The 25,772-nt window shown below is 44.7% G+C and overlaps 1 long non-coding RNA gene across 1 annotated transcript; it reads right to left on the reverse strand.

Moving 5' to 3' along the window:
* Positions 1 to 16,702: 16,702 nt before the first annotated feature.
* On the reverse strand, positions 16,703 to 20,991 carry LOC128348706 (uncharacterized). Its single transcript, XR_008318267.1, has 2 exons — positions 20,570 to 20,991; positions 16,703 to 17,813 (listed from the first exon to the last, which is right to left on the reverse strand). It is a non-coding gene; the product is annotated as an uncharacterized LOC128348706 (long non-coding RNA).
* Between the last annotated feature and the right edge of the window lie 4,781 nt (positions 20,992 to 25,772).

Consider the following 25,772-nt stretch of genomic DNA (forward strand, 5'->3'; position numbering starts at 1 on the left):
ACAACAATTTAAAACATTCAGCAATTACTAAAAGCCAGGCTTAAAAAATGCATCTTAAGGGCTCTTCTAAAGGCTGGTAAAGATGTCAAAGCACAAATGTCTATAAGGATCACATTCCACAGCCCAGGAGCGACTACAGAGAAGGCCTGCTCCCGAGCTGCCACCAGACGAGCTGGCGGCATCTGGAGACAGACCTCTCTTGATTACCTTAATGTGAGGTGGGGATCATGCAGAAGTTGCTCTCCCAGGTAACTCAGTCCAAACCTGTTTAGGGCTTTCAAGGTATTTACCAGCATTGTTGCTGTTTCGAATCCCCTCTGGTATGTTGCCCAGACTATGGGAAACACCTATATTGGGCAGCTGCGATATAGGAAGATGCTGAAAGGCATCATCTCACACTGCCCAGGAGGAGGCAATGGTAAACCCCTCCTATATTCTACCAAAGAAAACCACAGGGCTCTGTGGTCGCCAGGAGTTGACACAGACTTGTTGGCAAAAATCTACCAGCATTTTGTATTTTGCTCAGAAACCTACTGGTAGCCATTAATGCAGTTGTTTTAAGACAGGCAAAATATGGCCTATCAGAAATCCTGGAGACCAATCTAGACACTGCATGTAGTTTCCGGACTACATACAAAGGTAGCCCCATGTAAAGTGCATTGTAGTAGTCAAGCCTGGAAGTTACCAGAGAGTTCAGTTCTGAGATCATTGTCTTCAAGGAATGGACGCAGTTGTCATATCAACCAAAGTTGATAGAAGGTGCTCCTGGCCATAGCCTCAACCTGAGAATACAGAGTGAGGCCTGGGTCCAGAAGCACTCCCAAGCTATGTACCTGTTCCTTCAGGGGGAGTGCAACCCCACCCAGAACAGGAAGATCTATCAACTTCCTTGAAGTATGACCCCCCTGCCACTACCATGAGTACCTCCATCTTGTTTGGATTCAGTCTCAATTTATTTTCATTCATCCATCCCATTACTGCCTGTAGGCAGGCATTTAGGGGGCATATGCCATTCCCTGATGATGATGTCATGGAGAAACAGATTTGGGTGTCATCAGCATATTGATCACCCTGCTCCAAATCTCCTGGTGAACTCACCCAGTGGTTTCATGTAGCTGTTGAAAAGCATTGTAGATAAGATGTCCCTGAGGTTATGGTGTCCCTCAGGATGAGGGACACCATACAATAACTCCCATTTCAGAGAGCAACTATCTCCTAGTGACGCCATCTGGAATCTACCAGAGAGATAGGAATGGAACCATTGCAAAGCAGTGCCACCTATTCCCAAATCCCTCAAACAATCCAGAAGGATACCATGGTCAATAGTATTGAAAGCCGCAGAGAGGTCCAAGAGAATCAAAAGAGTCACACCCCCTCTGTCCATTCCTTTGTAGAGATCATCCATCAGGCTGACCAAGGCTGTCTCCACCCCATAGCCCTCTCTAAAGCTAGTTTGAAATGGATCTAGATAATCAGTACCATCCCAAACTGCCTGGAGCTGATCAGCCATCACCCACTCAATTACCTTGCCCACCCAGAGGAGGCTGGAGACTGGCCTATAATTATCTCTCACTGAGGGCTCTAGGGCAGGCTTCTTAAGTAGAGATCTCAAAACTGCCTCCTTCAAACATGGAGGCATCATGCCCTCCCTCAGCGAGGCATTTATGATATCAACTCAGCTATCTCTAACAGCCGCCCTGCTAGAATTTATAAGCTATGTTGGGCATGGATCCAAGGGACAGGTCATAGGCCGAACACCTTGAAGGAGTTTGTCCACATCCTCAGGAGTCACAGATTAAAACTGATCAATTCTAATTGAACCAGAGGAGATACTGGACACCTCTGCAATCTGTTGGAGCTAGGACCCTGGCAGCATGAGCTCTCAGCTGCAATGTCTCATAGTGATCACTGGGGGTTTTAGGGTAATGGATGAAAGTGCTAGACTCCTCCGGTCTTTATTCTTCCAGCGTTAGTCTCCATTTTGTCTCTTCAGAGATGGCTGTTTTGTTTGGTCTTTCTCTACAGCCATGAGCTACAGCTGAAATAAGCTTCAGGCTTTTCAACATTTGCTTGTAACCTTCTTTAAATAAATCCTTGTTCTTCAGTCCTAAAGAACTGTGTCAATACCTCTTGTTTTGCTGTTTTCTCACCAAGATGGTTTTGCTCTGCTATTTGGGGACTTACCTGCCATTCTTCCCCTAAACAATTGACCCTGCCATAACCGTGGAGTCCAACCTCAGCTCGAATGTGAGAGATTTTATCCACAAAAAAGCAGTTAAAAGCATCACAGTGGGATGATGACAAATCTTCGTTCAGAGAGGAGGGAACCCGAGTCAATCCCCTCACAACTCTGAACAACTCTGCTGGATGAGAAATTGTGGACACAATACGTGCAGTATAGAATTGCTTCTTTGCTGTACATATTGCCACAGAATAAGCCTTCAGATGGGCTTCATGTTGTATCTTACAGGATTCAAGTCAAGACTTCCTCCACATACACTTTAGTCGTCTCCCTTGCTGCTTCAGCTCCCATAACTGTTTAGTATACCATGGGCCAATTTCGAAGCTGCAATGGAGAAGACACTTAGGGGCAATAGTGTCTACTGCCCTGTTAAGCTCCCTGTTCCAGGTCTCCACCAAGGCATTTATGTGTAAGTACATTAGAAACGCCAATGCATTTACCCACTTACTTGGAGATTTAATTTCGAGAAACTCTGGGGAGGGAGCTGGGCAATAAGTCTCACATGGAAAAATTAAAAATAAATGGGGCATCCGTATAAGATGCCAAAACTGGGCCAGTGATTTACAAGGGAATGATTCCAGAAAATAGGGACTCTCCTATCCCTAGTAAATACGGACATTTGGAGGATGTCTGTCTTGGGGAAAATATCTGTCCCTCTCCTTGCTCTAAACATCTGCCATTAGTTTATTCTCCAGTCTCTCTGGTGAACTTAACAGAATCTTGTTGCAAAATTCTGTCAGCTGAAGGACAATTTAGACTGCCTAATTAGTGTTGTGTCACAGTTCTTGTATGTCTGCGTTATGTGTTTAACGAGACACATCCCAGTTTTAACAGAACATGGCTGTTGAGAGTTTGTTAGCAAAGTTAATATTGTGGTCTCTTTTCTTTCTTTCTTTCTTTCTTTCTTTCTTTTTCTTTCTTTCTTTCTTTCTTTCTTTCTTTCTTTCTTTCTTTCTTTCTTTCTTTCTTTCTTTCTTCCTTTCCTCTTTCCTTTCCTTTCCTTTCCTTTCCTTTCCTTTTTTAAAGAAAAACAAAGCAGGGGTGGGTGGGAGGGGGAATACACACCATCACCAAGCTTCAGTGCGGTCTTTGAACTCGTCAGTAAGGTTCAAAATGAAAATATCTCATGAGTAATGAGATGGAAAGCAGAGGATTTTTCCCCAAGGTGCATCAAAAAGGGATTTATAATCCCTCTTCAGTCATTAAAGTAAAAAGCCACTGTTTAATGAGCTTATTTGGTGAATTACTGCTTTGAACATTATCTCTTGTGGTAAGAGTGGTAAGAGTTTTTTTTTTGCTCCATTCACTTCCTTAGTGGCTGTTCTGTAGAATTCTTTCTTTCCTAGAATAACTAAATGCAAATCCAAACTCAGCATTAAAGGTTAAAAGGTGCATCTGTCACTTGGGTTTTAATTTAACACTGAAGCAAATGGTGTGCCATTTTTAAGGCAACTAATGGTGGAGGTCATTTGAGTGCTGAGTACTGTGAGTATAGTTGGTCTTCCCCTGCTGAAGCTTTTGTCCCAGCGTTACATGTAGCGTGGCATTCAACAGTACAGCCTAAGCCATGAGTTCTCAACCTGAGGTCCCAGACGTTGGACCATAACTCCTATCATTCCCAGAAACAACGGCCAGGGGTTCCCAACTTTAGGTTCTCAGATGTTGATAGGCTACAGCCTATACGCTACAGCTCCCATCATCCTCAGACACAATGGCCTTTGCACTCCTGCTCTGTGTCTCCTTCCCCATAAGATCTAAGTAAACATTTCATGTGACATCATTGCACGGAGTATTGCTAATACCATTGGCTGTCAAGGTGTCATTGGCTTTAGCAATGGAAGTAAACAGTATACAGTGCAATGGAATGACCGCTCCACAAGATGTTACAAGGAAGAGGTGGCAAAGAGACACGGAACAGCAACCGTGCTATGTCTCTTGTAACATCTAGTGCAGAGGTTCCCAACTGGTGGTACTCCAGATGTTGTTGAACTACAACTCCCATCACCCCCAGCTACAAATTATTGTGGCTGGGGATGATGGGAGGTGTCGTTCATCAACATCAGGAGTACCACTGGTTGGGAACCCCTGAACTAGTGAAACTCTTAGGCTTTCTTTCAGTTGGAGTTGAGGAAGTAGTCTAATGCCATTTCATAAAGAATAAAACTGCAATAAGCTGACATACAGCCACAAAGGATATTTCATCAGCGTGCAGCATCCAGTTCTCTCCTTTGCTAAACATTGAACTTTGTTCTGCTTCTTACAGCCCTTTACTTGCATGCTCTGGGAAGACCTTCAAGACAGCACAGTACTCTTAACTACCAGCATTCCCTGCTCAGAACATTCCACTGATTAAAACGTCTCCAACAGGAGACATCAGCAAGTAATAAATATCCGTGCTTCTCCTGTGTCACTCTGCATTGACTTTTATATTCAATCAGTTCTGCTGTGCCTGCTTGTCAGTCACTCATTTAAACAGCTAGCCCAAAGAGCAAGGATTTTATATGAGCAGCATGGTAGAAAAAACTTCACTCAGGGCAAACCTACATGGTTTTGGGAGATCCATGATTAGAATGCCTGAAACTGTAATTTTGACTTGAGAGAAGTTGTAGGGGGGCTTTAAATTTGATTGGTGTAGTGGCACTGGAGGGTGGGGGTGAGGGGTGTTTAACCCTCCCGCCAGCTGCTGTTAGCCACTGCTCCAATCAAGTTAGGAACTTCCCATGGATGCTGTTTAAGGTAAAAATGGTAGGAGATCTAATTGTGGCTCTTTGGCCCACAGTGGCTGGAATGAGTGGAGGCAAAACAGTGGGGAGAAAGAGCACATTGTTATGCTAACCTATTTTTAATTTAAAATGAATCTATACTTAATTTTTTTAAAATTAAAGTGACTTTCTTAGTTGCATATTTTAAGAAGTGGACACAGGTATTTGTGAGGTTTGGCCAGGGAAAAGGGAAAGGAAATCTAGTGAGGTGCACAGCCACATTCTGTCCCTGTTGTGCTGCCACTCCCACCCACCCCCTCCATTGTTGGTGGAGTCAGGCCATGACAAGCAGTGCCACATCACTCCCATGCAGCTCCTCACAGAGGCATAGATCTAATTGTGGAATGAATCAGTGAAGCTCTTCTCACAATCAGTGAGAAGAGCTTCGGGCAGGCCTGTGGGGAGAGTGGGTTAACTTACACCTCCCCACAGATGAGCGTTGAGCCATTCCTGGGTGACCGAATCGGCCACCCACACGATTACCAGCTCCATCTTGGATCCGTTTGGGGCAGCGGGGTTCGGGGGCTGCCCGGCCCCTGGAAGTTCCAGAATGTCCCACTTGAGTGTGCGGGACATTCTGGGGAGACCCCTAACGCCGGGGGTCTCCTCATGAGTCACCGCATTGTGGAGCCGCATCAAAGATTAAAAAAACAGGGTTAGCAGAGTGCTTGCTCCGCTAACCTCATTTAAGGGGAGGGCTACTTTGGCGGGCTAGCTGCCATTGAACCACTGGGCTCACCCCCAAACCCGGTGGTTCTCACAATGGAGGAAAACTGGGCTGGGCTCACTTAGCCCAGTTTTCCTCCATCGTGTGAATAGCCTCTATACTTCATTTTAAGTATACTTCCTCACAGAGGTATAGAGTTCTTCTCCTTGGAACAGGAATATAATCATCCTTACAGGGTGAATAAATGTGTTGAGACAAGAACTGCTTCTCTATTCTAGAATGGTTTTGCAATTAATTCCCATACTTGCTCCGCTGAGGCCTACCTATCATATAAGCCACCAATTTATGTGTGTGCTATTTCCCCCCAATTCTATTTTGTTATGTGCTGCTGCTCTTATGACATTTGGCATCATCATTCAGTATCAAGATACTTCCAGTAATGGCTATGCAATGTGAATAATTGCTTCTCATACAGGCATGCTGATTTATTGAAAGGGAGATGTCTTTGCTTTCCCCCTCCTTTGCTTCCATGCTTCCTCTTTCGTTTTTCTTGCTTTTCTTGCTATTAGATCCCATATGGTATCCAAAGCCAGCCTGGGGACAACTATTGTACACTGGGCTTTGGAGATTACTTGGAAATTGCAGTTGTTACAGAATGTGGCAAAATGAGGGCTGACCAGAACTGTGAATTATATCTCACCAGTGTTAAAACACTTCCTCTGGCTTTTTGTTCATTTCCAGACACACAATAAAGTGCTCGATCTAACCCTTGAAGCCCTATGTTGTGTAGGATGTGAGCATGTAGAACAGCAAGTTGGACAAACAGCCCCCACTCATGTGATAGAGGCAAGTGCCAGGAAGCCATCTGTGAAATACATCAAGGTGGATGTTCATTTCTCAGTGTGTCCCCCTTTTAATTGGGTGGGCCAGAAATGTACCATCCAAACCAGCCCACAATCTTTTACTCAGGGGTATAGCAGGCTGCTATGGGTGTAGTTTTAGGAATCACTTTAGGCCCATACTCACTTTATGTTCAGCACTTGTACTACGAGTGTACAGTGTAAACAGGTACAGTGATTCACATGTTATGCTGAAGGCAGGTCCAGAAGTATATTTCCTATTTTTACCATGCATTGGAAGGTCCTGTATTCAGGTTCACTTTTAAAATGAACACAGATAGAGTCATTCACACAAATACGTGTACAACTGTACAGACATACATATGCTCATACAGCATTATGTCTGTATCTAGCGTTTGTAATAAAGTCTACATAACACAGGCATTGCTGTTTGAATAGGTTATCATTTAAGTTTTACATCAGCAGGCTAAGTATCTAATGATTTAGTTTGTAAGAGATACATGACAAAGAATATTGACAGGAATTTCTATGAGGTTTTAGATGTGGAGAATTTGTGCTTTTCAGTGAAAGGTCTTCTTATGAAATTATAGTGTGGCAATAAGGTTTTGTTGATAATAGCTAACATCCAGATAATGCTATGCTAATGTGCCAGGGGTTTCCATTGCATGAGGGAGATCTGCCTTCCCTCTGTAGCCACCTGTGCTTCCCGAAAATATGTTCTACCTATGCTTTCCCTTAACCTCTGCACAGATGGCTGCAGGGGAAGGAGGATAGCTGAAAATGGTCTCATGCAATGAAAAATTCTGGCATGACAGCACAGCATTAGTCTGAATGTAGGCCAATGTTTATATATGTTGTTCAGTGTGGAGTGAGAGAATCAAATTTTAGTCACTGAGGCTATTCTCACAAGCAACCTAACCCAGGCTAGGGCAACCAAACGGCTCGTGTGGAGCGCTAAGAGCGAGGTCGATCCTAGTGCTGCCACTCCACCTAACCCAAATTTTAACCCTGGCCTTTAGCCAGGATTAAGGGGAAAGCACACACTTAACCCCTGCACTGGGATTTTGTTCATGCTTGGGCTGCCTTAATTTGGCCAGTGAAGAAGAGCTCCATTGTAGGGGTGTGCACACACCGGTTCGCAATTGAACTGGACCACTGTGAACTGGGCCGGTTAGAGTGGTTCGATCGTGAACCATGTTGAACCAGTTTGAGCTGATTTGAGTGGTTCAATCACAAACCGTGTTGAACTGGTTTGAGCCAATTTGTCAGTTTGACCAGCCCTGCTGGTCAGTTTGATGGAACTGGTTCAGGGAGTGGCAGTTTGGTCCGAATTTGGACCGAACCACAGCTTGACAGTCTGTGCACACCCCTACTCCATGGGTTATCTGGGGGAAGGTAGGTGAAACCCTGCTCCCCCCTGCCCTCCCCACCCATGGTTTTGTTGTGTGCACGACCTTACTGTATCTATCCCTTATCTTCAAGTCAAGTGTGTCCCTTTCCATTTGTTGTGTGATGTTTCTTATGATAAAGAACCAGACAAAAATGGTAAATTTACATTTTATTTACAGAGATGGTTGGAAGGTTGTACAGCTCTCCTGCTAAGTGCCCCTTCTCCTAGAGTCTGTCTGTCATTCGTACCCCCTGTCACTTCATACACCAGGATGTTTTCCTCCAGAATGTAACTTAAATTCTTAAAGTAATACTAACAGACAGTGGTACACCTAGGTCATTTTGGAGCCTGGACCTGAAGGCCTTCATGAGGCCCCCTTTGGCCAGAAGCCTACTGCCATCTCGTTGCTTCCTTGCCTCACCGACATTTGCCATTTTCGCTGCTGTTTGCATGGCCAGGGGGTGGGGGTGAGCCAAGCAGGCCTCCCCCATGGTGGCGATGGGGGTGGGCACAGTGGCTGGTGGCCTGTTCTTCCAGGTGCGCCTGCACAGTGGGAGTGGTGCTGGATACTCCCACTGTGCAGGCATGCCCGGACAGACAGGTCCACCAGCCACTGCGCCTGCTGCCGCCACCACCACAGCGGAAGCCTGCTCGGCTCACCTCCCACCTCCTAGCCACTCAAATGGCAGCAAATATTGATTAGATCCGCATGGCACAGCAGCCATGGGGCCCACGCGGGGCAGGTGTGGGGTGGTGGCAGGCCTCTGGGGAGGCCTCCCAGAACATTTGGAGTCTCCACCAGAGACAGGAGGCCAAGGACCAGATCCCCAAAGTCCGTGGGAAAGATCGCCTCTGCTAGCATAATATCACAGGTTGCATAATCGTTGTTGATATTTATTAGATTTATGATAATTTGAGATATTCATATAAACATGTTTGATTCTTGAAACTATTTAAATGCCTGCAAGGGAAAGAATACTATCACAATACAATAGTATACTATTGTTCCTTCCTTTTGATTTGCCATTTTTTATAATGATTAGGTCTTCAGGTGTACATTTTCCTTTTTGTTGCTGTTCCTGAGTTTTCTATTCCCTTTGGCACAATAGATGGGCCTGAGAGCAACCAGCACTTCATCAGAACAAAGATTTGTTGGTGAGCTAACAGCCTTAGTCAAGACAAACCAATCTGTTTGACTATCTGTCTCACATATGATTCTCTCCTTTCCTTAACCTGCAACAGATTTTTTTTTAAACACTGAAATTCCAAAGAAAGTAATTTACAGTGGAGGACAGTGAAACAGCATCATCTGGCGCAGGGAATGGAGTTTAATCTAGGGGTAAAATGAGCCAGACACCTCAAAAGGAAACACAGAAATAATGTGTAAAACCAGACACTGTGTGGTGAAAAAAGTGGATGCATCCAAGCTTCACTAGATGAACAACACAATACAGGTGGTCTTTGTTATCTGTGGTTCCAGCAACCACGATTTTGTGTATCCACAGTGAGGTCCTAGACACCTGGTTTCCATATTCATAGGTGCAAAAATAGGTGATATTTGCCTATCTGCAGTTTCAGGTGCCTCGGAAATGATTTTCGGTGTCATTTCCGGTCTGGAGGCAGCACAAAGCAATTTTGTGGCCCTTAAAAAAAAACACCCCGGTTTTTTGCTAAAATTGGAGGAATTGGGGTTTGTGGGAGCATTGCTGGAGAGCAAGGTAGAATACTTTATTTCTCTTATCTATGATCCCCCCACCCACCCCCCACAACATTTAGCCTTGTGTTTATGTAGGAACCTTAGCCCTAGTTTCCCATAGGGGTAAGGTTTCATTATTTGTGATTTCCATAGTTGTGCTTATAGGCGAGAAAAGAACTAGGGATGTGCAGGAGGAGGCAATGGTAAACGTCTTCTGTATTCTACCAAAGCCAACCACAGGGCTCTGTGGGCGCCAGGAGTCGACAGCGACTCAATGGCACGCTTTACCTTTATCATAAAGGAGAGGAGAGCTGGTCTTGTGGTACCAAGCATGACTTGTCCCCCTAGTTAAGCAAGGTCCGCTGCTTAGAATGGAAGACTTGATGTTTGATCAATGTCAGATATTCCCCTTTAGGGGATGGAGCTGCTCTGGGAAGAGGAGAAGGTTCCAAGTTCCCCCCCAGGCATCTCCAAGATAGGGCTGAGAGAGATTCCTGACTGCAACCTTGGAGAAGCCTCTGCCAGTGTGTAGACAATACTGAGCTAGATGGACCTATGGTCTGACTCAGTATATGAAAGCTTCCTACGTCCCTAATATAAGTAATGCTTATTTTAAAATAGAAGAGCATTATTTTCTTACTGAGTGCTGGTTCAGTCTCAGTGCTGAAAGATCCAAACATCAGCTCTGCACTTTTGGTTTCCTCTCTCCACTGTCTCCCTCTTTCCCAGTCCTTTTAATTGGTTGAATAGCTGCTCCAGCTTCTTTTTTTAGAGTTCTAAAAAAATCACCTCAGAGAACATATAAAATATGTCTGTGAATCATTTCTCTCTCCCCCCACTAGTTTAACCTTCCTTCTTGTCAGTACTATAGAACCTGAAATACATCAAGCCCAAACTTTCGTGAAAGACGGCACTAAGGGGAGGGAGGAAGAAAGAAAGAGGAGAATTTTGCAGTGGTAAAAATGAAAAGAAAAGAAGAAGTAATCATGCTCTGTGTGATGAAACCTGTGATAGGGGAAAAGTAAATTGTGCTTTTGGTCCCTTTTATTGCAAGTTGTGCTGCTGTGCTGAAGCAGCTTTTCATTACAGTTCCTTCATAAACAGCATGGAACATATTGTACACATGTGCTCGCACTTCTCTAAGTGGTGAGAAGTTCCAGAGGCAGGACTACCTGAGTTTTGCTTCCTTTGGAGGAGAGATCCCTAGAGGGCTGTGGAGTCTTTTAAATATTTGATCTATTTGCAGATATACAAGTTGAACCTTAGAGAGAGCTCAATAGGGTTCAACAAAAGATTACATCAGATCCCCACAGAGAAAACCTGCACCCTAGTGGTGGCTGATAGATGCGGAAGCAGAATATGGGGAGAGAGGAAAGTGGAGCTTACCTTTAACAGTAAAGGCTAGTACTGGCCCTTAGCATCCCATGCAGTCAACCTGCCACACTCCTGCCACTCACTCCACCCCTGCCACTCACTCTACCCCTGCTGGTAGGCTTGTGCATTTTGATTCGGGTACAAAACATTTTGTCCCCGAAAATGGCAATTTCGGAGGTTTTGTAACCAAAACAAAATCAATAATTAAAAAACAGATTTTTGTTTACAAATCAAAATGACTGTGATTTGGACAGAATGCTTTGTTCTTCAGAAAAGCATTGCAATTGAAATTGACTTCTCTGACTCTCTCCACTCCAGCTGAGGCACTGAGTGATTAGCAGAAGATAAGATATGCAAAAAATGTTGAGCATGAATAGTTTAGTTAAGTGTTGTATTCAGTGTGATTGAAATGCAAACTGTCCTTGAAAAGTAATTTGGAAGACAGCATTTTGAGACAGAAATACCCAAATATCTTTGGGAGTTCAATGCAATTCCAAAGATCTTGCTAAAAGTCATGGTATAAATTGTGTGGAGAAGCTTTTCGAGAAGCTGGTTAGGAAAGTTCTGAAATTACACAGGTTTTTCTTTCCAAAGGTTTAGAAAGAATCTCTTGACTTGTTCAGGGCTCTTTTGAAGAGCTATTTTGTTTTTCTTCTGATTTTTATGAGTTATAGTAGTATCTAAGTTTTGATGCCCAAGTTGAGCAGTCTAATGTAATTTAGGCCACAATGTAATTTGGTGGGACATGATGTCTAAGCCAGGGGTTCACAACTTTTGCCAATGCAGGGACATGTCATCCACATGGGACTACAGGAGACAAAAGGAGGGGGTGGGGAACACACATCAATCTATTGACATCCCCAGGAATCTTAGTTGCTTCTCTCTTTCTTGTAACCATGATCCATGGTTTTGCACTTTCTTAAATGCAGTGATGATAAATCTCAACAATTCTGAACAGTAGGCTGATTTGTTTGGGCTATGGCTCACTCCAGTTCAGTTAAATGAACATTTGAAGTTGTTCCATAGTACCAAGGCAGTTTTATTTTATTTTTTTACATTTTATATCCCACTCTTCCTCCAAGGAGCCCAGAGCAGTGTACTACATACTAAGGTTTCTCCTCACAACAACCCTGTGAAGTAGGTTAGGCTGAGAGAAGTGAATGGCCCAGAGTCACCCAGCTAGTATCATGGCTGAATGGGGATTTGAACTCGGGTCTCCCCGGTCCTAGTCCAGCACTCTAACCACTACACCACTCTGGCTCATTGGTCATTCTTTTCACTCTTTCAATTTGTTTATGTGGGGCTTCAGGGGTAAAACAGTGGGTTGGGTGGCAGTGCCCCAAGGGTGGTGCACCCAGATTACAAATAGGGCAAAGGGCTGATTTCTTAGGAATTTTTGAGGTTTACGCATCTTTTAGATTTCCCCCCCATAGGGAATAATGGAGGTTTCAGCAGCCCCATAACTCCACCTGGGGGGCACTGGGATGGCCTGAAGCGAGTGGTGTTGTAGTGCACAGAGGGTGCCAACCAACTCCCTGGATTGCTAACCCATTGGGGTACTGGGCTTTGTTGTTTCTGAGGTGTTGCGTTTAGATTCTCTGGTAGCAAATGAGATTTTTAATGAAAAACCATGAATCCACTCTCATATGCTACCCGAGAATCTACTCTCAGAACACCTCTAGAACAAAACCCTGTACTTCATGGGTTGGCAACCCATGTAGGTGGATGGCACCCTATGTGCACTTCACCGCCACTTGCTCTGGGCCTCCTCGGTGCCCCTCAAGTGGAGTTATGGGACTGGAGAAACCTCCATTATACCCTACAAGGAAAATCTGAAAGACACGTAACTTCATTAATTCTTTAAAAATCAGCCCTTTGCCAAATTCCTCTGAAAAAATTGTGGTAGCTTCCTTATACCAACTGGGCACTATCACCAACCACAATCCACTCTGGGCCACCCTTTCCCTGCACCCTGCGTGAAGCTATACTTTTCCTGAAACCAACATCATACCCTATGGAGAAAATCTGAAAGACGTGCAAAATTCAAAAATTAACCAAAAATCAGCAGTTTGCCAAATTCCTTTGAAATTTTTGTGATAGCTTCCACTCATTGGGCACTATAATTCCCACCCACTCTTTTGACCACATGACCCACTTTTTAATCTGAATTAATTCAGATTCAGATTTGGATTAATTTGGATACAAAACTGGGGTGATTCGGAAGGCTTAATTTCGGACAAAATACAAAATGGGGTTGATTCGGATTTGGTACAAATCAAAACAGAAAAAATACAAAACGCTCAACCCTACCTGCCGGTGTGCAGGCACAGTGGCCATTTGAGGGGTCAGTGTGGCATTGGCTAGCTGAATGGTGGGAGTGGGGCATGCATAGATTGGCTGTGCAGAATACTGGGCAGCGACATGAGCTCTTACCAGTAATTAAAGCTATGCTTCTCCTTAAGCTTCACCTCCCCCCCCCGGCCCAGCACCCACCAGCCACCCTAAGGTGCCTTCCTTCCACATGTAATACTTAGCTTCTCCATTCAGGCCTTTTCTGTCTTTGAGTGAGAGACAACTGCCTGTCTTTTTCCAAGTTGTGCTTTTGTTCCTTAAGACACACACACATACACTGACCACATTCAGACATCACAGGAACTGGCTTAGAACTGCTGTTTGCAGTTAACATTCTAAACTAGGGATCACATCACAGACAATTCCCCATTCCCAGTTTTGGAAACTCCAAGGGCAGGCTAGAGTTTCGCCTCCCACTTTCTGGTCCTCTGAGCTTGGTTCAGCCATGCCGGTGCCAGGCTGTGGGCATGACTTCACAGCTCCAGGAAATTGCTCACGGGGTGGTGGTGGTGGTGGTTTCTACAGACCCAGCACAGGGCAGAAGAGCTGGTCTTCTGGTAGCAAGCATGATTTGTCCCCTTAGCTAAGCAGAGTCTACCCTGGTTGCATATGAATGGGAGACTAGAAGTGTGAGCACTGGGATGGAGCCGCTCTGGGAAGGATAGAAGGTTCCAAGTTCCCTCCCTGGCATCTCCAAGATAGGGCTGAGAGAGATTCCTGCCTGCAACCTTGGAGAAGCCGCTGCCAATCTGTGTAGACAATACTGAGCTAAATGGACCTATGGTCTGACTCAGTATATGGCAGCTTCCTATGTTCCTATGACCTACCACTGCCATTGCTGCAAGGATCACAGACTTCAAGCAGTGCTCCCTGGTAGTGCTGCCGGCCCTTTCATTATAAGAGCAGCAGGGCCTGGTGTGCCTGTTGGCAGGCAGAGAAAGTAGGAAGTGTGCAGGGAGGGGCATGGCATTCAGTCAGGGAACACACCATGGAGTGCTGGGTAGGCCCTAGAGCGTAACCGCTGTTGGTGCTGCTCTGGGCTGGCCTCTCACCGGTCGCTTAACCTGTAACCACAGTTATAGTGGTGGGTGAATGCAGACAACACGACAGCACCTCCTAACAGGTTTAGAGCAGTGAAACCGAGGAGTAATCCCAGCTCCAAATTCCAGTTTGGTAAGTAAACTGAATCCTGTGGTTTGGTTGTGAGGCTGTGGTTACATGCATTCAGACATTGCACGGATCTGGAGTTACAGATTTGCCAGCTTTGTGCGATATCTGAATGCAGCCAGTGGGGGTGACACTGTGGGGAAAAGATGGCTAAACAAACAAATAAAGGCCAGGGTCCACCAAGATTTCCACTTTCCTCTCACTGCTGAAGCATTGAGGTTAGTGTCTGGGTTGGGGATAGAATCAGAATTAAGGTTATGTTTAGCATTGGGGTGGGGGTGAGTGTTGGGGTTGGTGGCACAGTTGGTGTTGGGTTAGGGTTCTAACAACATTTTCCAGTTTCCTTGGGTACTTTCAAATATAGCAAATCCATACTTTGTGTTACAAGATAAACTGCAAGCCTTTTTACTAGTGCACACATACACATACACACCCAGGGAAAAGTGTTAAAACTGGCCCAATTCAGACACTATGCTGTACGAGTGTATAGATGTCTGTACACTTGCACATGTCTTTGTGTGAATGACTACCTGTGTTCATATTAAAAGTGAACCTTGGCTCAAGCCCCTCAAATGCATGGTGCAGATAGGAAATGTACTGCTGCACCTGTGTTCAACATAATGTGTGAATGACTGTAACTGTGTACACTGAACATTCATACGAGTGTTGAACTTAACATGTGAATTGGCCTATTGTTTTATAGAACCCAAATTGCCATCTACCTCCGCTACTACGTAAAACCAAGGAAGTGCCAGGTTCTGCCTGAAAGCACTATTACAGAAAAAGGTATAAAGGAAGATTTATGCCTGCACATTAAGTATCTTAGCAGTACTATTTGCTTGTAAATTAAGACAAATATTTAGTTGTTGGCTACACTTAGGGCAAAACCAAACAGCTCTCTTAATAATAACCACAGGCAAAAACTGTTGAATGAGAAATGCCGGCATGTTCAGTGTTAGAAAAAGAAGTTAAAATATCATTAAAGATACATTCATACTGTTAAAGCTTGTATGAATAAAGCATATAAAGCACACTGTTCTAAGACATTTACAGGAAAAGTGGATTTGTCTCTGATTAGAGCTGAAATAAATGTGCCTTTAACAATCATGGGGTATTTTAATGCTGTGCAGAATAGGTCTCATTAAATCTAATTGAAGATACTGATCTTGAACAAAATGGGAGGATAAGATGAGTAAATGAGGTTTATCAGAGTTCAGTTTAAACTTTATTTAAACCTGCATTCCACATTGTTGTTCCAGCAAAGTTCTCAGAATTATGGCAGGTTATATTTCAATGCAAAAAGCTAAAATAATTAATTGCCCTCAAAAAGGAGATTTTTGGAATTCAAGATGGTTGCTACATGTCACTCCCTCCCAACTGACCACTACTATTCATACATGTATGTGTGTGTGTGGGAAGGCAAATTGACCACTAACTCCTTCACAATAACTGAAATGGCCTATACTTAGTGTTTATATTTTGGTGTTAGACCTCCAGGAGACAAAGGTAGTGTGTATATGCTAGCCACATGATAGCTGAAAGGGGAGCAGCATTGACCTCACCAATAATAAACACAACGTCCTTCTGCCTGCCTATTCAATGGAACTGGTGAGAAGGAGGATTCCTTGCTAGACATTTCTTGCATCCTGTGAACTCTTAGGCAGCAGAAGCAGCTTCATCGCAGTGGGTGCAACTGTTGGCTAGTCTTGCCTACTTGTTTCATGCAGAGAGCATATAAATGTTTCATTTCTGGATATATGTGTATCAGATTTCAGCTTTTGGTCTAAGCAAGTGCCCTAATGATTTTGATAGGCTCATGAATGAGAGACTACTGAGTCAGTTCAATGAGGCCCACAAGTACTGTATATACACATAGCCAGTAAACACAGCTAGTATTCTGCAAACACATTTCTGGTTGGTATTCCTTCACCTGTAAATATTGGAGGATTGTTCGTGTGTAAAGAAGGAAATCCTATGCATATGTGCCTTTCCCCATTTTTAAAGACTTCTGTTCCTATATACTGTGCCCTTTGTAGCCCTCTTCAGACATTATTTGAGAAGTCAGCTGTAAGTCAGCTTACACATCTCCTGCCATTGGCTCTCTGCATGCTTAGGGCATTCATCTGAAGAGGCAACAACCTAAGTGTAGCAGAATTCCCTAGCCCGGGTTCAGAGTGCGAAATTGACACCAGTTGAGGAAAAAACAGATTTATTGCCAGGCAATTTGATCTCAGTGGAATCGCTCCCAACCTGAGATAAAGATTACATTCCAGTTTCAGTTCTTATATACAACTCAATTACATTCAGTAGATACACTCCTCATTGGTCAGCATCACTTAACCGTCATATTACAATTATTATAATCATTGCTAGTTAGACAACATTCTTCTATTATAATTGAGCCTTTTCTTCTACCTATTGATAAGCGACTATCTACTCCTTCTCCAGATGTGCCCTTGAAAATGTTAGTTTACACGCTTGGCTAGCTGGAGATATTAGAGAGGGGCCTCTCGCTGGCATCCCAGCCAGACTAGTGAGATTTATGACTTTGACAACTAGCAATTAACAGCAAGGCAGCTTATAGACCCTATTAACCATTTCTTGACCAGCGCAAACCTGAGTTTCTGCCTCATTTGCATGATTGCTATCATTTCCGTGATCAGCAGGCTGGGGCATGATCACCAGATGATGATCACAGAAATAGCAGCAATCACACTTGAGGCATTTGCCTCTTCAGACGAACACCCCAAGCGTGTCAATTGCTGGCGGCAAGATGACTGATGTGCCTGAGATGTGCTGGGAGCAGTCCTGATTCCCTTTACCTGCTTTTCATTCTTATAGTGGGCTTCTCTGTAGAGGGCCTGTAGAGGGCTTGTGTGAGATTGTCATGAGGCAGCCTTTTTCTACCAGGTTTCAGGAGAGAAAGATAAAAATAACCCATTTCAGATGTTTCTAGTAACCAGTGTCTTGGACTTGTGTATGTATCAAATTTTAGCTTTCTATCTGATGTGTAAGTATTTTGAGACTAGAAATGTTCAAATGATAGGCACAGGAATAACGAGCATTTTTTAAAAAAGAGTTCCAATGTGTTTTGATCATATGCATTCTTTGTCTTTGGTTTACAAAGAGCCTGATTGGCTGAATATGTTGAGTAGCCGAGGCAATGGTAATCTGCTCCTTTATCCTTATATAGCTGATTGGGAAATCAACCAGACTTTCCAAGCTGAAATTGTGTGATGCAGGAAGCAACCCTATGCTGACATCAGACTGATCCATGGGGATTCTCAAGTCCAATTTCATGATCTGAAATAGCAGTAAATATATAATCATGTCACTGTGCAGTAATTGAGCTTAAAATCCCTAAGTAGCTGAAGGAACATTTAGAAGGGTTCCCTCCACCCCTACCTAGTTACCTTCTCAAGAGTTATCCAACCTTCATTTGGCCCCTAATGAGTACTGCTGTCACATGACCACAAACTGGCCTATTCCAATTTTACGGATTAGCCCCAATGAGCAGGCCTAGCTCCAGGTTTCAGAGGGCCTTTGCCAAAGTGCTCTCCACAGACCCCTTCCTATTTGGATCAAGCCTGAGAGAGTTGCTCCACCAGCACCACCACACCACATCACAAAAGCTATGGGCACAAAAGTGGTCTCTGAGATCAGCAGTGGACCCTTCTGAGGGCCCTGGGTGTTGAGCTGCTAAGGGGCAGCTGCCGGATGCTGATGCCAGCCCTGCCCACAAATGCAACTTGCTCTTTTTGTATACAGTGAGTAATCCATACAGCTTGTAGTGTGCATGGCATGCTGGTGGCTATGTTTGCAGTAGCTGATTCACATATGAGGAATATTCTGTAGGACATCACTGGGCCTGACCATCTAGAGTGGACCTGCACATCTTTCAGTGTGCAGGGACAGGAGTTGCTATTATTACCACTCCATGAACCATGCCCTTTATTAGTTATCTTAAGGATGAAATGTCAATTTCCATTCTAATATTTCTCTTTATGCTATCCGTGTGAGCATTATGTAATTACTTTATGTAATTGAAATCATAATCGTAAGTCTGCATTGAATACATTCCCATTACACTGAGTAATAACTCTCATCCAGAAACTCTGTCCTTGATTAAGAGCAGAACTTCCTGGCTCTTTAGCAGCAATATTTAAATACCTTCTCTGGATCAAGAGAACATTTTGTCCTCTAACACAGAGAAGGACTATACACTGTAACTAGGTATTTATTTATATTTGCATCATTTGCATTTGTGTTTAGATAGATTCCACATCTGTGTGTGCCAGAATGATGTTTTCTAAGTGTCTTCCAATGGAAAGTAGTTCTCTCAAGGATATAGTGTTGCACAAATAAATAAGGGTATTGATAGAACAGGGCCTGAATCCACACAGTCAGACACACTTATGATGATAGCACCAATACCTAAGAAAAGGGGGCTTCCAGCACTACTCAGTTTGTGGATTTCAGATAACAAATTCTCAGGTATCTGTGTTAGGGCTCCTTGTTGAGTTCCCTTCTGAGAATATCTTTCTGAAGTTCTTGGAGTGTCCCTGTGTTACGTTGGTCCGATCCATTTTTAGCCTACTTTCCATTAAGCTTATGAGGTCACCCGGCATTCTGTGTATCCATATGTCCCCCACTATCAATTTTGCAATGCCTGGACCAATATGAACCAAATCAGGTACAGTTTTAGGGACACATAGGGACACTTCAACAGCGTAGTTTGTGATGATTTTTTTGTTGTAAACTGCCCAGAGACATTAGTTTTGGGTGGTATAAAATATGTTAAATAAATAAAAATAAAAATGATGTCACCCACCCTGATTTAAGATAGTGGACACATAAACATTTGAAATGCAAGTGGATTAACTTGTGGACCTCTAACCGATATGTGGACCACCTAATGTAACACAATTTAGTCCATCTGTAGAGATACTGAAAGGAAAGTATGCAGATTAGTTCTTACTAGAACAACTTGTTAGGAAGTTGTTTCCTCAGATCACACCATTCACTCTAGTACACCTCTAGGGCCTGTACCTCTGAGGCCCATGTTTGTGAGTTACTTTTCAGCCTGCATAATTCCACTTGTTAAAGAACAGGGCCCTTCCTTTGTCAATCTGTCCTTCCTTTGTCAGTCTGTCTTTTTGACTAGAGCTATGAGCCATATGGTTAAACTGCACATTACACATGGTCACATCTAACTTTTTCAAATAAAAAGCAGTTGTGGGAGGCTGAAATGCTGAGTGGGGAGCCTGAGAAGGAAAAATTAAGCAGGTCCTCCACTGAAGCCTCTTACTTTCCTTTAAACAAAAAGTTGGAGAAAAGTTACATACAACTGCATGTAACATGTGGCTTGCCCTTAGTGGCTTGGTCGGGAACAATGAAAGCTGATCATGGGAATATTAAAGTCTGTTAGGAGTGCAGGTTACACCTGCCGGTCATGATGAAAGCTGAGACCAGTACCTTTACCAACACCATATGAAGGCTGCTAGAAATGGCCTGCACAAGAAGACTTACTGGAGGGCCACAGCTGTCATATGTACCACAGGACATCACATCATTACGGAGCTTAGCATGGAGGGCCAATGATTGTATTGGAACTCTCTGTGACAGGTGCCACAATGACCTTTTGACTGTTGTGATGGTGGGGGCTTGTCATCACGTGGAAGCCATTCCCAGCAACCTTAATGTGACATGATATATGTGTGCCCCAACTCAAAGAGCAAAGCTTGAGTGCAGCTTGCTGCCAAGAGGCATTCTTGGGAGTTCTTGTTGCTTTTGCAGATTGATGCTGTTTTTGGAATTGCCTGCATTGGGCTTGAGTTCTTTGTCTCTGCCCAACCACTACATTTGCAAATGAACAGTTTATTATCAAAGGCACAATAAGTCTCCTGTCTCTACCAGGGAACTGATCCTGTAAAAGGTTTACCCTGAAACTGCCTACTGCTTGAGGAAGCAGGGAGAATTATGTTCTCCATGGCTGAGATGTTATGGCAAGTGATGTTGCTTTATCATCTCAGCCACTGAGTTGAGGGACCCCTCAATACCTGTTATGATATTCAGGAAGCAAGACACAGGTGTCAGCATTCTGGCTTGTAAGCTGCATTGTGTACTGAGCACACACAAGAGGGAGCCAGTTAGGTTTGCCTTTGAAACTTCATCTCATCTAATGCTTCCTCACAGCTGCTCTAGAAGGATGTGAACCAGTGTCAGTTATAGTTGGAAATCTCATCCTCCTGGCTGGGTCCTGTTTGATGGAAAGGAAGGGACCTAGCCATGCTGTTAAAATGGAAATGAACATTACTATGCATCCAGATACTTCGTTAGCTCTTTTAAACACAAGCTCGCATCAACAAGCCCCGCACGCTTCATTCCACTATGAAGTCCCCATGTTTTCTTTTATTAGTTCAGTTAGAAATCTTTGAACTTGAAAGACCTGCTTCCCTCTTGGGTAGCGTCAATGCATTTAAATTAGCCTGAGACGGGGAACGAAAATGGAACCTTTTGCTCTCCTATTCTCTTTGGTATTTTTAGCATTTAATTTCTTAGCATGTGCTGCTGCTTATGAAGGTAGAAAAGGCCCGGTTGCCATGGAAACACAAGCCTCCCATTTATTTACAGGGAGAAGGGAAGCAGGAGGCTCTTTGGAACTGTTGCCAGGACTCTTAACCTGTAGATGAAGTGAGTGGCTGCCTGCTGGAGAGGTGGGGGCCTCCCTGCAATTGCCTGTCACGCCTCTTCCTAGGCTGGCTCAAAATTGCCATTGCCCTTCTGCTCAGAGATTGGAGCAGTGATACTTTGCTGCCTGTGCCATACTGAGCTATACAAATACACTTAGCCACTGTATTTCTAGTTGCACATGCTCCTGTTTCCTGGCTGTACTTCCAGGATGCTCAGGGCATCGCTTACACATTGAGATCAATGAGATGCAAAAATATATGAAGAGATGCAGAACTGCATCCTTAAACCCCACCCCCAGATAATCCATATATTTTGTGATGGAGGGGTAAACTAAACATGCACACAAACAGGTGATATAAAGTTGTGCTTCCAACTGGAAGACCTCATTTTTGGGGTCAAAAACAGCATGTGTGAATCCAGCCAGCTCCTGGGCGTGTGGTGAGGGGGAGGCTCACTCTTTCCCATCGAGCATAATCTCCCCCTCCCACAAGTGGCAATTTCTTCCTGAAGCGGCAATCTGAGGAAAACACTGATTCAGGAGTAAATTGCTGTGGAAATAGGGTGCAGGGAAGAGGGAGCCTCCCTCTCGTGGTGTGCCCTTCTCCCAACCAGGTCTCCCCTCTCCATATGCTTTCTTTTAAACAAAAAAGGAAACACTTCTAGTTTGAAGCACACCTCTATAGCATGTGTTTGCATGTATGTGTAGTTTGGCCTAGCGGAGAGTTTAGCTTGGTAAGCTGGGCTGCAAAGCCTGGAGTCCACCACAATGTGGATCTGGACTGTGTCTCTATGACTTGCAATGGGAGTCTGGTCCTTATGGTCTGCCTACCAGGTGCACAGCTGCTACTTCTATAATTAGCATCTGTTCAGAGCCAGCCATATAAGTCCTCCTCCGTGCTCTGCGTACGTTGATTGCCCCAGGCAGCTTGTGTCGTCTAGAGCACCAGGAGCCTTTTGCTCCCAGCTGTTCCAGGTCTGTGCAGCCCACCTTTTGTACCTGGCATTTTACCGAGGTAGAATGAACCATGTGTTCATTCTACCTTGGCAAGTAATCATCTGGGCGATCGTGCCGGGTAGATGGCTTTTCCCCAGCCTGCCATCATTTTGGGTGGTGAGCTGGTGGGGAAGGAGTGGCTGTGCCAAGTGCAGTGGTGCTCTATGGAGAGCAGCTGCTGTAGTGGAGTGGAGCACACTGGGATGCAGGAGGACTTCCTCCTCCCAGTCCCAGCTCTGGCCTCCGCTCATCTATGGAGGAAGGCAGATGAGCTCCTGCCTCCCCCGCCCCAGCCCTAGGGAGCATGCAGCCAAGGTCGTGTGCACGACCTCATTATCTCAATAATCACAATAATCCTGTAAGGTAGGGAAGCATTATTATCCCATACTACCAGTAATAGGTCAGGGCTGAGATATTGCTTACCTGCACATGAGTAGCCTTCTTTCTGTTGAAGATGCAGCTCCTGCATGGAATCAACTCTTAGTACCAGCAACCCCAATGACCACTGGGGCATTAGGGGGTAGAATAACACAAAAATGAACCCCAAGTGAAAATTCTCAATTCAAATATACAAATGGCTTAGATCATAAGATACCACAATTTAATTAGATATAAGTGTAGGATGATATCACTTCATTAATATCAAAATATTGATCCCAAATACTAAAAGTCCTATCAAATATGCACACATTAAAAACATACACAAAATATGCATAAATACATAAACAAAGTCTCTTAAAAAGTCCAAAGGTTATATTTTTTGATGTGCCCCAATCTATGCAGTCAAAATCCACAAATGGACTTTACACAAATTCCATAGACATGTCTAAAGTTTCCATTAGAAAATACCAACGAATGCTGGGAGGTGTTTCCAATGATGTTTTATAATGGGGCAAAATCCATATAAAAGCAATAGCTGCTCTGAAGAGATTCATCCAATGGTTCTTAGAACTACAGCAGATGCGTTTCGGCTGCTCAGCCGAAATAACTCAGTAGTCTTATTTAGAAAGTTCTTCAATGCAAACCCTGTTGATCACTGGAGTATTAGGGGTAGACACAGCCAGTAAGGGCATTCCCTCTCTGACCATGCTTCCTCTACTCTGATTCCCCTCTGTAAGACTGATAGTCTCAGGTTTTATTCTCTCACCTAGGCATTTTTCACATAGCAAGCTTTACCGCGAGTTTACTGCGAGGCTTTACTGTGAGTTCAAAGTTCCCCCAAAAAACTGACAGAAAAAGCAAATTTTTTTACCCTGGATATAAATCGGGTAATGTGCAATGAAAAACCTGAATTATGTGTGAAGTGCTCCCTGATAACTTTGGGGTGAATCTGGCCGATATATGAACACACACCGTCTGTTCTGGAGGAGACGCGAGCTAAAAGCCCTGTGTGAAAAATGCCCAGGAGAGACAGACAGACTTCTGACTTCCAATTTCCTGTATGTAGCTAGCAATGAGGCATATAGGTCTCAATCTATTTCCCTGATGGATTTCCTAAACAAACTATTTTATTTGGAACTTTAACTCCATCACTCCAGACAGTCAGTCAGTCTATTACAGTCTTTGACCAATATCCAAACATCTAAAACAAATGCAAAATTTAAACATAGCCCTATTGATGAAATATCTGTTGACCCCCCCACACACCCCAAGTTCTGCTATGCTGCCTCATTGTGGTGGGGAGGGGAGGGGCTGGTGTTCCTGGGAGGGATGAGCGAAGTATGCTGGGAGGTATACTCCCAGTAGGGTCACACAAAGCATGAAGGTCATCCCGCCTGCCCAGCTAAGCAAGCAGGCACCTATATTGGGCAGCAGTGATATAGGAAGGTGCTGGAGGTGGATGATCACTTCAGTGACAATTACAAAGGCATCATTTCACACTGTGCGGGAGAAGGCAACGGTAAACCACTCCTGTATTTTACCAAGAAAACCACATGGACAGTCAAAATGGAATGATAGTCGATGTAGTGCCAGATGATGGGCCCCTCAGGTTGGATGGTACTCAACATGCTACTGAGAAAGAGCTGAGGATCTCTCAGTGTACCGATGGTGTTTATGATGCGGTTAGACTAAAGCCTTTTGGGCGTCTAGCAGCTGATGTTTCCGTGCAGGAAAAGAAAACCCAAAGCTGCAAAGACAGAATTAGAATGGGAACGTGGAATGTAAGAGGCATGAATCTGGGAAAGCTCAACACAGTGAAGCTATTCTCATGACCAGCAAAAACAGGGCTTGAGGTCTGAAGGTGGGGTTAGCACTACCGTGTGGAACCTCCGCAAACTCCCAAACAGGGCTCTGTCAAAAGAGGGTCACCCAGTTCCCAGCCCCTCCTCTAAAACCAGGTTCAGCAAGCAGGGGAGGTTGCCTACCCCTTCCCAGTGCCCATGTGGAGCCACGGAATGCTGTGGAACGCTGCTTGAGGCTCCCTCCCCCGGGATACCATAGAGCCTGGATAACAGAGTGGGCTGCAAAGCACAGCAGAAGTTTGTTTGGGGAAAGCCTGTCCAGCAAACAGCACTGAGCTTCCTTAAAGTGGCAGGCACCTTGCAAATGAGCCCAAGGGAAAATATGAACATAGGAAGCTGCCTTCCACTGAGTCAGACCATTAGTCCATCCAGCTTAGTACTGTCTTAGTCCTGTCGACACAGACTGGCAGTGGCTTCCCGAGGCTGGGTGGGATTCCCGCTCAGCCCGACCTGGAGATGCCAGGCAGGGAGCTCAAATCCTTCTTCCTATAGCAGCCCTACCCCCTAAGGGGAATAGTTGCACAGACACATGATCATACTATTCATTCATTTTACATTTTACTAGCTGACCCTGCACAGAGCATCTGTGTGCTCTTGCACTGAGCACGTGGCATTGCACCCCCAAAACGCTCTTGCCACCCCCGCTCTCCCCCCGCAAGTCTCTTGCCACTCCCGCAACGCTCTTGCTCGCTCTCGCCTCCCCCGCTCGCCTTCCCCGCAAGTCTCCCCCCCCTGCAAGTCTCGTGCTCGTGCTCTCTGTCCTCTGTCTTTCTATCTCTGTCTCGCAGTCTTTGCTTCCCCCTGCCACTGCCAGGGACTGTTGCCTGCTCGCCTGACAGCTTCTTAGCTCCCTGCCACTTCACAGAGTCCCCGATCCAACTGTCAAACTGCTTTCCAGCTGCCCCGCAGGGCGCATGGCCCGTCTAGAAGAATTAATAATATAGAATATCCCACTCTTCCTCCAAGGAGCCCAGAGCAGTGTACTACATACTCAAGTTCCTCCTCACAACAACCCTGTGGAGTAGGTCAGGCTGAGAGTGAAGTGACTGGCCCAGAGTCACCCAGCAAGTATGATGGCTGAATGGGGATTTTTGTGCTCCTTCCTGTCCCCTGCAAGTCACTGGACAAGAGCAGGAGTGTCCCTGCCCTTGCCTGCAGCTGCCCTTGCCTGTGGTGTAGTGGTTAAAGTGCTGGACTAGGACTGGGGAGACCCGAGTTCAAATCCCCATTCAGCCATGAGACTTGCTGGGTGACTCTGGGCCAGTCACTTCTCTCTCAGCCTAGCCTAGCCTACACCCTTGCACCATCATCAAGCTGCAGAGAGTAGCAGTG

The sequence above is a fragment of the Hemicordylus capensis genome, chromosome 1 (genome assembly GCF_027244095.1).
Source record: "Hemicordylus capensis ecotype Gifberg chromosome 1, rHemCap1.1.pri, whole genome shotgun sequence".
NCBI classification, from domain to species: Eukaryota; Metazoa; Chordata; class Lepidosauria; order Squamata; family Cordylidae; genus Hemicordylus; species Hemicordylus capensis.